The sequence below is a fragment of the Rattus norvegicus genome, chromosome 16 (assembly GCF_021556685.1).
Source record: "Rattus norvegicus strain SHRSP/BbbUtx chromosome 16, alternate assembly SHRSP_T2T, whole genome shotgun sequence".
Taxonomy (NCBI): Eukaryota; Metazoa; Chordata; class Mammalia; order Rodentia; family Muridae; genus Rattus; species Rattus norvegicus.
The window spans coordinates 66121023-66135524 of record NC_141549.1 but is presented as its reverse complement, the minus strand read 5'-3'; the positions used below and the strand labels follow the sequence as shown (position 1 = coordinate 66135524).

Here is a 14502-nt window from a genome sequence, read left to right as displayed (position 1 = left end):
AGATGAAAGTTTCTTTTGGCCTAGTGATGGCTTTAACTGTTATAGTGTTACAGGACACCCATTAATCTTATGGTGGTGATGGTGTTAGTAGCATGTGTAGTTTGTCTAAAAATATAACACGTGTATTGTAAATACTGTTACTGAAATGCAGTTGCTGTGGTTTCCTTGGTAGGATCAGTGTCTGTACACAGGCACACAGCCTAGAGGTGTAATGGGTTATATACTATGTTTAAGTCTATGATGTTCACACAGTAAAATTTAGTTTTACTAAATTTTTCTTGAACACATAAGTTGCATGTGATCAGAATTATGAGGGAGACCCTAAAATTGCATTGGTTATCTTTTGTAGGTCAGATAGTACTCTGAGAATCATCTCCCATCACAGGGTCTCTAGATATCATAGAGCAAATGTGACCCTGAGATTAAAAAGGGTTCAGTTGTTGACAGTCTCAAAGGCAATATGGCCTGACTACTATCTTAGACAGAGAACCAAAGCTGCAGTTGTCTTAGAGACCTGCAACAGTAACTGGTTAATGGTGACACCTGGGAAAAAACGTGACCTGTCTGCTAGATCCTCAGTGGATTGTTGTAGGTAGGAGTTCTAGGTTGACTAAATAGAAATGTAACCTAACTCAGCAAAGCTTAGTCCTGGCCTCAGGAACATCGTTTCCTGCGATGAGCTCCTTAGGTGTAGGGCCCATGTTAGGATACCCTTTGTCATGGTGTTAGACACCTGAAAAGACAATTCAAAAGCGGGAGATGGTTTTTGCTTTCTAGTTTCAGAGATTCTCAGTCCTCTGTGAGCTGGTTTCATTTCTTTGAGTTGGTGGTAAGATAGAATATTATAGCAGAAGGTGAGGTGGAGCACAGCTGGTCATACCTGGTAACCTACAAGCAGGGAGGAGAAAGAGGTGAAGGTGGTGAGGTCAAGATGCATCCCTTCCAGGGCACCGCTAGTGGCATGTTTCTTCCTCCAGCGAAGCCCAACCTTGTTTTTTCTGCCTCCTCTCAGTGTTTTTGTGCCATGGATCATCAAGGGATTAATCTATTGATGAGGTCAGAGCCCTTATGAGCCCACCACCTACCTCTGAACACTGCTGCATTGGACAAATGCTTCAACACATGAGCCTTTAACACAGTGCATATCCAAACTGCAATGATCTGCCTGAGTAAGAGGCCTGCTGGCCTGCTAAATGTTTATTTAACTTTCTCCTAGTCTTCCAGAAGGACCTATGGCTGTTGACTCAGGTGAGTATGCACTGAAGAAAGAAATAGCCAGATGTTTAGAAGATTGCTAGACATCATCTCTGAACTGACATGAATTCCCGACCATTGTTGTGATATACTTGCCACTGAGTAAGGGCTTGTTGACATTAGGTAACCAAAGAAGCTCCCATGCAGAGAATCTTGGTGAGTTTCTTTCACAGAACATCTTTCCTGTAATTTCCTCAAGTCTAAGTGATAAGGCATAGGGAGAAACTGGAAGAATCATCACTTAGGTTCCCTGACCTGTGGAATGGGGGCTCTTAGAGTAAGAGAAGCCAAGTAGAAGTTACTAGAACTCTCTCTCTCCAAGACCTGCCTCAGTAGTTCCCCAGAGGCTCTTACATGGATGCTGCAGTATGACAGCTGATGAACTTGCATGGACTGCACTCACAAGGAAGATGGTCACATACATGTTAGAAATGCTGGCTGCTGGGGATAGGGTTGGACTGATGGTGGTGAAATGAGGAACACAGAACACACATAACCCAAAGCATGGTCTTATTTTGAGAGTCATAGTAATGAAATCTGTTAAGTCAGCATGAGATACTGGACTAGAAGAACTACTAGTGACTGGTTCGTTAGCTTCCCCTTTCTGTGACAATACCTGATGAGACTTAAAGGAGGAAAGATTTTGGCCTCATCAGTCAAAGGTGTTACAGTCTGTCATGGCAGGTAGGGCATGGTAAAGCAGAGGGATTCACATCATGGTGGCCAAAAGGCAGAAGAATAGATATATAGGAAGGGGCCAGGGCAAGATAGAGCCCTCAAGGGCACCTCCTCAGTGACCTCCTCTAACTAGGTTCCACCTCTTGTGCTTAACCTCCCAAGAATGCCATCATATTTTGAATCCATCAAGGGCTTAACCTGACACTACCAAGGCATGCTTTTCTAATCCAGCTAGTTATCATTCCAGTCAAGTTGGCAACTGAAGGACCCTAGTTCTTACTGAAGTATAAGAGCTATTAAGAGACTTGGCCTGGTAGAAAGTAGGTAGGTTATGGAGTTCCTGTGAAGGACCCTAGGGGCTTTCACCATTTTTATACCCTCCATCTGAGGTTAAGATTATGCCAAGTACCAGCGTCCCACCTTGAGTCAAGGGTAGGCCAAGTTTCATTCTCCACCCACAGTTCTTGGGAGGAGCAGGGACTTGAAAAACTGCAGAATGTACTGACTGGTAGTCACCCGACCCTCTGGTCCCAGACAGAGTTAGAATGCATTCCACATGCTTGCTAGTCAATAGATTCAAAGGTCAATATGTTTAGCCAATAAGTTTAAACTGTAACCTTGCTGAGGTAACTGTACCCCTAAAGAGTATAAAACCTGTTTGTTAATAGCCTTCTAGTCACTTGCCATGAAGGGCTGATTGAAGATTGACCCTGACATGCTGGAAAATAAACCTCTTGTGTTTGCATCGAACTCTGTTCTCGTATCGCACTTGTGTGTGTGGGTCTCCCGGTAGTTAAGACTCATTTCAAACCTTACATAACCAACTATTACAACTCACATCACAACGTGTGTGTGTGTGTGGGGGGGGAATAGACACAGATGCACACTCAAAACATGATGTGAAGACTGGAATTATGTTGTCACAAATCAAGGAATGACAGAGTTTAGCAAGCTACCAGGAACATGGAGACAGGTCTGGGGCAGATCCTTCCCCAGCTCCTTCAAAAGGAGTATGGACCTGCTTATGCTCTCATCACAGACTTGCAGCCTTCCCAAATATAAGACCACATATGCTTAAGACAAGTAAACTGAGAGCAGCACCTCATCTGTCTTAGTTAGGGTTTCCATTGCTGTGAAGAGACACCATGACCAAGTCAACTCTTGTAAAGAAAAACATTTAATTGGGACTGGCTTGCAGGTTCAAAGGGTTAGAGGTGATCATCATGGTGGGAAGCATAGATGTGTCCAGGCAGACATGGAGCTAGAGAAGAAGCTGAGAGTTCTACTACTTGATCCTCAAGTAGCAGGAAACTATGTACTACACTGGGCATAACTTCAAAGCCAGCCATTCCCAGTGACACACTTCCTTCAACAAGGCCACACCTACTCCAACAATGCTATACCTCTTAATTGTGCCACTCTCTATGGGCCAAGCATTCAAATGCACGAGTCTTTGGGGGCCATGCCTATTCAAACCACCACACCATTAAAGGCTTGAAGGATACAGGGTTGGGATCCCGCCCCATCCTCACTTAGTTCACCATTTGGCCTGTGCAGAAAGCAGATCTTTGAGAATATTAATCATAAGCTCTTCAGTGGTGACTCCAATTGCAGATGTGGTTTTATTGCTTCAGTACATTAACACATCAGGTGGGCACCTGTCACATTGGCAATGCTTTCCCTCTCCATCTCTTAGTACAATGCCCCCAGAGGCAGCTTGCTGCTGGCAAGGCCATCAATACACCTTCACTTTATTCCCTCAGGAGGATATTTACTCTCCAGCCTCTTGTCATGTAGTAAGTCAAACTGTGAACACCTTTCTCTCAAGACTTCCCACTAGTCCATGACGCTGATGATGTCAAACTGATTGCACCAGGTAAACAATGCTAGAGGGTGAGAAAGAAATCAGACATAAATTCTGGGGTCTTCTGCTTGGTGGGATTTCTAGGTGGTGTGGAGTATGCCGAACTATCCCTCCACTGCAGTGGATATAAACAATCCCATTCTCTACGGCATCCTAAGCTCCCTTCTCTAGAGATTAAAGTTGTAACACTAAGGCAGAGGAAGGTTGGCAGACCAGATAAGATAGAACAGCTGGGAGGGGAGAGGTGATACAAAGCTTTACAATGTGTTACAATGTGTTACAGTGTTGACTGTTGCTTCCTGGGCAGACAAGACGGGCTGTTTTGCGTACCACCCATTCTAAAAGAAAAAGGCACAACATTTGGAGATTGGAGGCAACTTGTTGTCTACAGAGTGCAACCCCAGTGTACCTATTGATCCCAAAGCTGCTAGTTTTTCATGGCTCTACAGTAAGAGAAGGCTCTGTAGCTGACACAGGATAACAGAGAGAGCGTTACATTTAGTAAGGTCTCTAACCATTGTTGTCTATCACCTTTCCAGATAGTTCCTATCTCTTCGTAGTTTTTCTTAGTTTATTTTGGTGCTTCTCATTCAGCTTTTTGTTCAAGGCTATGTCTCTGGTCTCTGAAATATCAAGTAGGGTGTCAGCAAGAAATAGATGGCACAGTCAAAGCTGAATAACTTCTTCCCCTAATGCAGGGTTTTTCTGTGTAGCCCTGGCTGTCCTGGATCTCTCTCTCTCTGTAGACCAGTGGTGGTGGTGGTGGTGGGGGGGTAGGTTTTGTGCAAGCTAGCAGCTTAACAGAAACCAAGAAAAGCAGGTGTAGGGGGAGGTTTGTACATGCTGGTAGTTTCAGTAGCTAAGTTAATTGGGTCATTTTGATCTTTGATTCCTAGAACATAGTTTGGTGATTTTCCATGGGATTCTCCATCAAGGAGTTCAAATTCTAGTTAAAACGGAAGTGGTCTTGTCACCAATGGAAGAACCTCTACATTATCTTGCACTGTCAGTTTCCACCAGTCCTCTTTTCCTCTTGGACACCAGGTCTCCTGTCCAGTGTGAGAACATGAATAAAACATGACAAGATCCTCACGTCATGTCTGAGATTTGGCTCGCTGAGTAGCTGCCAGATGGTGCAACTTGAAAGTTCAGGAAGTGATGTAGCTGTGTCAGTGGGAGATTCCACAGTAATCATCTCTGTGAATGATCAGTGACCCAGTGAGAACCAAATGTTCCTCTTGTCAGGAATGACTACATAGTACAACATCCAGCAAACTCTTTCCACATGTCTGCACACACATGTGCCTATGATTCTACACTAGCAGCCTTCTGTGTCCTTGACTCTCTCCAGGAAGCAACACTCCTGTAACACTTTGCATAGCATTGTGTCATATTTCTCCCTTCTCAGCTGTTGGCTTCCAGACAATTTCAGACAGTGACCTAGCAACAGCTTACATCATCACCAGTTACTGAGTGTGAGCAAGGCATTTAAGAGGAGTTACCCCAGCTCTCTCTTCCCTTTCTTCAGTCTCTTTCTCTGTCACCATGTGTTCCTGGCTGACCTCTTTGAAGACTTTCTCTCTTCCTCTCTTTCTGTCCTTCCCCCATTTTCTCTACTTCTAAGCCTTCCCCCCTCCCCGTTCCCTTTCCCCAAAATAAACCTTTTATGCTAGGCCTGACATATGGTGAGATTCCTCAGTGGGGACACCTTGTGTTGTTCTGTAAAGCCAATGTTTTGTAGAGCCCAGTATGGTGCAGTGGAAGTGGGAACCTCAGCGGTCCCATCCTAGGGCATTCCTCCCCACTGAGGTACCAGACATATGACCACCGGTGTAGTATAGAATAGTTTATTTGGGGGTATGGGAAGGGGAGTTGAGAAGGGAGTAAAGGCAGAGAAAGAGAGGAGAGAGGAGGGAGGGAGAGAGAGGAGGGAGGGAGGGAGGGAGGGAGGGAGGGAGAGAGAGAGAGAGAGAGAGAGAGAGAGAGAGAGAATAAGGCAGGAGCACGTGGGGTGGGGGAGCTGGGGAGCTGGAAGGGGAGAGAGGGAGAACAGGTCAGAAAAGAGAATAAGAGAGAGAAAACAGAAAGAGAGAGGCCAAACAATCCCTTTTATAGCAAGCTATGCCTACCTGGCTGTTGCTAGGTAACTGTTGGGTGGAACCTAGAAGGAATGTTAAGTTAACCCCTTGGCCAGTCCCCTCCCCCGTTCCCCCCTCTCCTGCCACCGCATTACGCTGGATCATACAGCTTTATAAACCATAACACCAGCTGTCTGAACTCATCCTGTCTGCAGATTGCTCTTGTCCTAGTGTTACAACCTCCCTAGAAGTTGAAGAGAGGTTAGGATGGCCTTAGCGAGTGGGACTGTTTGCTTGAATTAGGGCACTTGGAACAGCAACATTTTCTCACATCTTTCTTGCTGCCATAGTAGGCACTCCATTGCCCCAACTCTTGCCTTTTCATAAAGGCCACACAGTAACCACACCAGAAGTTGATATCTTGCAAAATAACGTTCCTTCTCCAGACTGCATCCTGCCACAACTCTGCCTCCAGCCAAGTAGATTCAGGATCACCACCTTTAACAAGGAAACAGCCCTTGCTGTCAGAGCAAATACATCACATGACAAAGGAATTATAGCACCTAGCATGTGTGTGTGAGCAGTTCACTTGGAAGTTGCTGGGTGAGGGAGGGATGGTGGAGGAACATTTCATACACGCCCCTGTGGACTGAGAGTCAGCGTTCTGTTCAGAATGTGAGGTACAATAATACTAGAATGCTTAAAGAGAGGCAGACGCCAGGGTTTCTGTGGCAGAGCACAGACTAGATAATTCAAAGCCAGTGCACAGGGAAACCATCAAACTGGACTGGGGTGTATCTGTGAAAGAGCAGGTTCATTGAAAATAAGGGAAAGCAAATAGTCAGAGGCATTGGGGGTGGGGGTGGGGAGTCCCGAGCTGCCAAGGCTTCCCCTCAGGGACAGAGAAGTGAGCGAGCAGTGGAGTGGAATGGAGGTTGCCAAGGCTTTCTCTTGGGAGCAGAGAGAAGAGCTGGGATGGAGGAGATGGGGGGTGGAGGGTGCTGGGGGAGTGGATGGGACAATGACCTCGCTGTTATAAAAGAGTTGGGGGAAGGGAGGGGAAGGGAGGAGAGGGATAGCTGTAGAGGGCGGTGAGCTATAAACTGGAGCAGCCTGGGAGCCAGTGTAGTTGGGGAGGCTAGGTGAGGACTTTGGTAGGCATAATAGGTATAAATTAATATGGACCAGAGGAGCCTGGAAGTTAGTATGGGGCTTTGATATGTAACTTGGTGCTCCATCTGCCTGACTGAAGGAGAGACAAGGGAAGTGACTTCTTGGTGGAAGGAAACCCTTCCACAGGTTACTGAGGAAGGCTGTGTGTGAGCTTCTATCTATCCACCATCAATCCTTCTACAGCCCAGCCTAAGCTGATCCCAGACTCTCATCTTGAGACCTCACTGCCTTTCAGGGGAGGGTTTCGGGAGCTCCCTTTGCACCTAACAGTAGGAGTGTTAGGATTGATTTACAAGACTGAATCACCCAAGACCTGACTTTCCCCAATGAGCTATTTTTACAAGAACGCAGTTGACATTTTTCAAAGCCAGTGGTGGTTGCCTGGCAGCGGGTAAGGTTAGTGGGAGGCTGTGTGTTAATTCCATTGGGTGAGAGTAAGACCATTACCACAATTTTGAGCCAAATTTGCAAGCTTTCATTACATACTAGCAAGGATGGTGGATTCTGGCTAGGTCCATTCAGAAGTTCCAGAATGGCCACGAGCTACCTTGGCCAGGTGCTTATAAGAGCAAATTCAAAAGGATACATACTTCCCATCTTCATCAAATCATCCAATCTGGGGCAAGCAGACACCTTGATGTACTGCCTACCAAAGTAACTCCTGCTGACATGTGTGCTCACACACATGTACAGTGCAGTTGGGCCAACCAAGCTTGTCTGTTATTATATATGACCAGCAGGCTCCAGCATCTCAGCAAGTATCTGTCCTTTGATGAGGGACTCACAGGTTAGAGGCATTTTTGGTTTATGGATCTCTTAGGCACAGTAATGACAATTTAAAATGAGGTTGCACAGGGAAGGAAGGTGGATGAATGTCTCTAAGCCCATCAAAGCTGTGATTTTTCTCTCTCTTCGAAAGGTTAATACCACCACATTGTGTGGGTATTAACAAGTTATTTCTCTGCTGGTGAAACGAACCAATTCAGGCCAGATTAAAGAATATAAAGGCAGATTTACTGGGAAGCCACTCTCAGGTAGGTTTGCTGGTCTTAAGGATGTAGGTCAGGGAAGTCACCATGGGGAGGGTGACAGCAGGTAGGGAGAGGAGAGAGAAAGTGCAGTGCAGAGAGAAAAAGAAAAGAAGGAAGAGGAGGAGGAGGAAAAGGAGGAGGAGAAGAAAAGAGACCAAAATGTCTGGATTATATAGGAAAAGTCCTGGGGGTCAGGGGAGCCCAGCCCGTTGGCTGGAAAGTTCAGGGTAGAGGGCAGGCTACCACAGGCAGGGATGGAGGGATGCTGGAAGAATCTGTGGAACAGATCTGCTTTGTTATGTTAAATATGTACCTCAGTTGTTTGCTTCAGGTTTGAATCTCAACAGGTACTGTTAATCACGCCCCCATATGGCCTGCCCCCTCCGGCCCAGCAGATCTCATCCTTGCCTTACAGGGAAGAACAAAGAAAGAAATGTTATACAGGGATACTGTAGCAGAGACTTTCAATGTATCAACCCTGGTCAGGCCACACTGCCTGCTGGAGGCTCAGCTCCCAAGAGCAGAAAACATTGGCCTGCCTATGGCTCTCTTCCCTGGAAGAGCCAGGCAGTGGTCCAGTGGGGCGCCGCTTGCATTCGGATCCTTTGCGTTCGAGAAAGGGCAGTTTTCTTGTCGTTGGAATAGATATTTACTCTGGGTTTGAATTTTTTTTTTTCCACTAAGAAGGCTCCTTGCTTTAGAACCGTGGTTATGTGTGCTAGGTCCAAAGAAGACTCCAATTCCCCAAACTCTAAAGGCAGTCCAAGTATCCAGACTTGAGCTCCACCTGGACTACAGGAGGGTTTCTAGGAGTTAAATAGAAGCTAGCACTCTGTGAAAATGGATCCCATTTACCAAAAGGAGTGGAGTCATTTTTCCTACCTCTAGCAGCAGGGACAAATGGCACCTGCGGGCATCCAGGGTCCTGTTAAACATTTCAAAGACAATTTAGCCTTTCTCATTCCCCCTTCCCCTACCCTGAACTCCCTCCAGCTTAGGGGCTACCTTATATACTGCAACTCCTCCTCATAACCACGGTCTTTTAACCCCCAACTCTTCTGCTTCTCTTAGATTTTCTCTAGTCTTTATCCCAGAGGCTCTCAACCTTCCTAACACTGGGACCCTTTAATGCAGTTCCTCGTTTTGTGGTGACCCCCAACCATAAAACTATTCTCTTTGCCACTTCATAACTGTAATTTTGCTCCTGTTATGGAAAGGAATATAAATAACTGGTTGTGACCCCTGCGAAAGGGTCAGCTGACCCCAAAGGGGTCATGACCACTGCTCTGTCCCTTGCTGCTCTCCCCTCTCTCATAAATAGCCCTAACCAGGTCCTCTATTGGTCATATTTACTCTGCTTCTCTTTCTGCTCTGGACTCTTCCAGATGCCTCTGGTGGTTCTTTCTCTCTCACATCTACAATAAACACCTTCATCGAGCGGTCATGGGCTGAGCCTCACAGTATTTCACAGTGCTGTTCTCAGTGTTTATAAAAAATTATAAAAGTGTTCATAAAATGCAGCAGTGGGATCATGTCTACAGCAGCCCCTGTTCTCCCCTAGATCTGGGAGGAGTGGATTTTTGTGATTGCGCCGTGGTCTATGATGTCTTCGGGAGGGTCCCTCCCCCAACCGCGATTTTTGAGTTTCCTTGTGTGATAGGCCCTGTCCAACTTGTAAGAATGTAAGGTTAAAAACCAACTGCTGCCATGCACCTCCTTCCGGTTCTCAGATAGAGATGGGTAGTGTGTTTATATAGAGATGAAGAGAGTGGGGGATGTTCTCTAGAGGTGTGGGGGAAGGGGTGCCTCTGCATGTCCATGCTGAGGCACCCCTTCCCTGAGGGACCAATAGAGTTTATTCAGGGCTTGGAGAGGTGAGTTAAGAGGGTAGTAGGGAGAGAGAGACAGAGAGAGGTGGGGGTTGAGAAATAGAGTTCGTCTATGAGCACGTGGAGGGAATGGGGGAGGAGAATGGGGAGAGAAGGGACCAAGGGGCAAGAGAGTAAGAGAGAGAGAGAACAAGATATCAAGAAAGAGAGAGGAGGGGGTAAGCAGCCCCTTTTATTGTGTTAGGCATGCATACCTGGTGGTTGCCAGGCAACTGTGGGGCAGAGCATACCTGGCTGTTGCCAGGTAACTGCGGGGGCGGAGCTTAGACAGAAGGCTAACAACAGGGACCAACCAGAACATTCTGAGTCCCTAGCTAACAGATGACCCTGGAAGTGAGTCGATCTCAGAGGGTATTGATATTAAAATATTGACTCTATCAGCCAGCACACATTTTGCTTCCCTGCCTCCTGTCTGGGCATCAGAGAACCTACTGCAGCCTATTGCTGCGAATGTTTCCAAAACTCTAACACAAACCTTTTGTCTCATTTACTAGAAAGTGGAATTTACCATGTCCAGACATTTGAGAATAAATCCATCTTTTACCTAAGTAAAAATTTAGAATGTAAAATTATCTTTTTAAAAGTGGGAGGCAGCATCTCTTTACTGAATACAGGCTAACCTAGAACTCAGAATCCTCCTGTCTCTGGCTTCTGAACGCTGGGGCAGTAGGTATGCGCTGTTACACCTGGCTTGATCATTTTCCTTATCTATTTTTTTGGACCTCTAATATCTGGTCATTATTTTAGGTTTGATAATATTTACTTATCTATTGTCACTAGCTCCATCTTTAGTTTCTTCCTTGTACTATATAATATTGAAAAGTACGACTATTTAACAACTCAAATTACTTATGTATTAAATTACATTCTTTTTGTCAGGTCCAAAGGAAACATTGTTTCCCTAAATTCTGTCAGTTACTTAAAGCCAGCATCCCTCCGGGAGCTGTAAAGCTGGTTCCCTTCCACCCAAAGGAGCCGTTTCCCTACCACCGACGGAGGGGACACATGACTACCTGTGGTGTCTATGAGCACACAAAGGCACATGCTAGCCCCCAGGCCTCAGTATTCCAAGTGCCTCCTACACGTTTCAGATCCATCTTGACATCCCGGTTCTTCTTAGCTCTTTTCTCCTCTCCTACCCCACATTTCTCTAACCCTGAGCTTCTCTTCTCCCAGCTAGAGCCTCCTCTTCCTTATAACCCTGCTATTCCGGGATATGCTCCCTCCGTTGCCCACACTCTCCTTGTCTTCACCTCTTGCTCTCCCCTCTGCCTCACTTTCTGTTCTGCTCTCGCTTCTCTTGTAGCTAGGCCTACTCTGCTGGCCATGTTCAGTTTACTACTGTCTTTCTCTGCTCTGTAGTGTTTCAGATGGCCCTGGCTATTCTCTTCCTCATATCTACAAAAGACAAAAACAACAAAAACAAAAACAAAAACAAAATAAAACAAAAAACCCACAAAAACCTCTCTTCTTTTTTTTTTTTAAAGATTTATTCATTTATTATATATAAGTCCACTATAACTGTCTTCAGATACACACGAGGTACAGACGAGGGCATCAGATCTCTTTACAGATGGTTGTGAGCCACCATGTGGTTGCTGGGAATTGAACTCAGGACCTCTGGAAGAGCAGACGGTGCTCTTAACCACTGAGCCATCTCTCCAGCCCAAAAACCTCTCTTCTTAAGCATGCCATAGAATGGTCTTGTCATTAGTTTACACACTGTTGACTTGTATTAAAAACTGAATTATGGGCTGGAGAGATGGCTCAGTGGTTAAGAGCACTGGCTGCTCTTCCAGAGATCCTGAGTTCAATTCCCAGCAACCACATGGTGGCTCGCAACCATCTGTAAGGAGATCGGATGCCCCCTTCTGGTGTGTCTGAAGACAGCCACTGTGTACTCACATACATAAAATAAATAAAATCTTTAAAAAAACATGAATTATTTGTAACCTTACATAGTTTAATGATTTTAAGTGTTATGTACATATTCCGGAAGAAGTAAAAGTAATAGAAGTTTTTTTTCCTGTAGAACATTCAAATAATTTAGAAGAATATTAAAAAAGAGAGGAAAACCTCCTCTATGTCTGTCGTACAGCCTCTCTAATTAGAAGCAAGCGGTTTCTTTGGTTATAATACATGGTTCCCAAACATTTTTCATAACAAATGTTATCTATTCCTTTCACAGATTCATAGCATAATTTTAATCTGTTCATACCTTTATCGAGAGATCCTGTCCATGTTTTTAATCCCCCCCCCCAATTTTTAGCAGTGTAGACAGATTTTTTTTCATGTTTATGTCATGGCCACTCCAGACGATGGTGTCAGATGAGTGCAGTTTACATCGTCAGTGAATGTGTGCTTGGGTTTGGGAATATTAAATCTTCAGTTGGGTTTGTGGAATATTAAGATCCATTCCTAAACGTGGACTCAGGCTGTAGCTGCCGTCTGGACCTGGTCTTCCATCCTGCGTGGGTGGGAAAACCGAGTCCCTCTGAAGTACGTCGGTAAGATTACCGTCATGGCTCTTCAGGGAACACGTACAGGGTGAGTAGGCAGCGACTCCCCCTGGGGAAGCCCGTAACATGAATAAGAGGCTTCAGGAGCGCCTTTGCTTACAGTCTGTGGAGATGGAAGGCTACCCGAGAGGGATGAGGGGCGTTCTCTAGGATATCTGATTGGCTAGCAGAAGAAAACGCACCTATATCTCTCAGAAATCTCTTGGGTTCGCGGATGGTGCCTTTGGGATGTAGAGACAATTTTCACAGCTTGGGGAGGAAAGGGTTTATTTGGCTTATACTTCTGCAGCACCATTTATCACTGAAAGAAGCTAGGACAGAAGCTCAAACAAGGCAGGAACCTGGAGGCAGGAGCTGATGCAGACCCATGGAGGGTGCTGCTTAGTGGCTTGTTCCTCATGGTTTGCTCAGCCTGCTTTATTACAGAACTCAGGACCACCAGACCAGAGAAGGCACCGCCCACAGTGGGCTGCCACTCAACCCCCATTCATCACTCGTTAAGAAAATGCTCTGTAGCCCAATCTTATGGAGTTCATGTTCTCAATTGAGATTCCCTCCTCTCAGATAACTCTAGCTTGTGCCAAGTTGCCATAAAACTGAATGCACAGAATGGTTTTGACTAAGGATTCTGGCTGTGTGTGTGTGTGTGTGTGTGTGTGTGTGTGTGTGTGTAGAACATTCAAACTTAGAAGAATGTAAAGAGAGAAAAGTTGCCAGACTCTAGGTGGTGAGGAAAAGCTGATCTCATGTTGGTTTGTGGCTAAGTCTGGAACTGACATTTCTGAATCTCAGAGTAGAGCACTCAAGAATGCTCTAAGAAATGGCCGCACACGTGGGTCCAAACTAGGAAGCGAGATACGAGAAGCCTAAAAGGATTTGATCTGTCTGGGGCATAGACTGAAAAACATGATGGGATAATTGTACCAGGAACTGTAGGAAAGATGAACTTTCCTAGTGTAACAGTGAAAGCCGTCTGCTGTTGAATAGGTCAGGTTCACTGGCTCTCCAGAAGCATTTAAGAAGTACACTGAAGGAATAGACCATCAGCTGATCTTCTGTCTGTCTGTCTGTCTGCCTGCCTGCTTGCCTTCTCCCCGCTTCTTTTGATGTTGTTGGGACCTGAACCCAGTGTCTTGCATGTGGGAAGCATTGGCTTCAGTATTGGGTCATAAAGACCTCATAGGGATGTCTCATAGCTGTAGTAACTGCAATACATTAATCAATGGGTTTTACAGATAACTAACTGCAGGGCAATGCCTGATTCCGTGTTATAGAATTGTTCAGAATGTCGCCCACTGTATGTTGTGGTGGAGTGCCAGACAGATGGCTCAGCCACTAAGAGCACTTTCTCTCCTTGCAGAAGACCTGGGTTTGGTTCCCAACACCTAAATGGTGTCTTTTTTTTTTTTTTTTAAGTTATTAGTTTATTCCCAGTACTTTCCCCAGTACTCTGCTGTTCCTAAGAATCAGTCATAACTGAAGCTGTCAAACCAGACACAACAAGGGGTTGTTTCTTCCAGATGGAAAAGTCACTCTCTATTGAAGTCCAGAAGAGCCAACAAACCACAGGAAGACAGTTCTTTAGGCGTCTGCTTGAAACCAACAGCTACAGTACGACTGCTGGTCTTCAGTGAGAGCCATGCTCAATGGTGTCTTATAACAATCTGCAACTCCAGTTTCAGGGGATCCAATGACATCATCTGAGTCCTGTGAGCATCAGACGTGCACGCATGTAAAACACTCATACATATAAAACAACAATAATACATCTTAAGAAGCTGTCTTTGAGGCATTGGCGCACACGGAGGTTTCTAAGCCCATGCTTTCCTTTGCCACTAGAGGGCAGCAATGGTCTATTATGCAAAGTTAGAGTACTTCCTACTTCGCGACCGTGCACCCGTAAACGTTTATTTATCTCTCAAACCTGTGATATATATCAGGTTATGCTGTTGTAGACCTACTGGGTAGACTGATTTTTGCAGACTTATGCGAAGTAAGTTTTTTTTCCCTAGAGTT

The 14502-nt window shown here is 45.4% G+C and overlaps 1 protein-coding gene and 1 non-coding gene across 1 annotated transcript; both read right to left on the bottom strand.

Annotated features, from left to right (window-relative positions):
* Window positions 1-14502, bottom strand: part of Erich1 (glutamate-rich 1) — a gene marked incomplete at its 5' end in the record, with an annotated part of 52793804 nt that overhangs the window by 17528839 nt on the left and 35250463 nt on the right.
* Window positions 13992-14127, bottom strand: LOC120097587 (small nucleolar RNA SNORA2/SNORA34 family). Its single transcript, XR_015640542.1, has one exon. It is a non-coding gene; the product is annotated as a small nucleolar RNA SNORA2/SNORA34 family (small nucleolar RNA).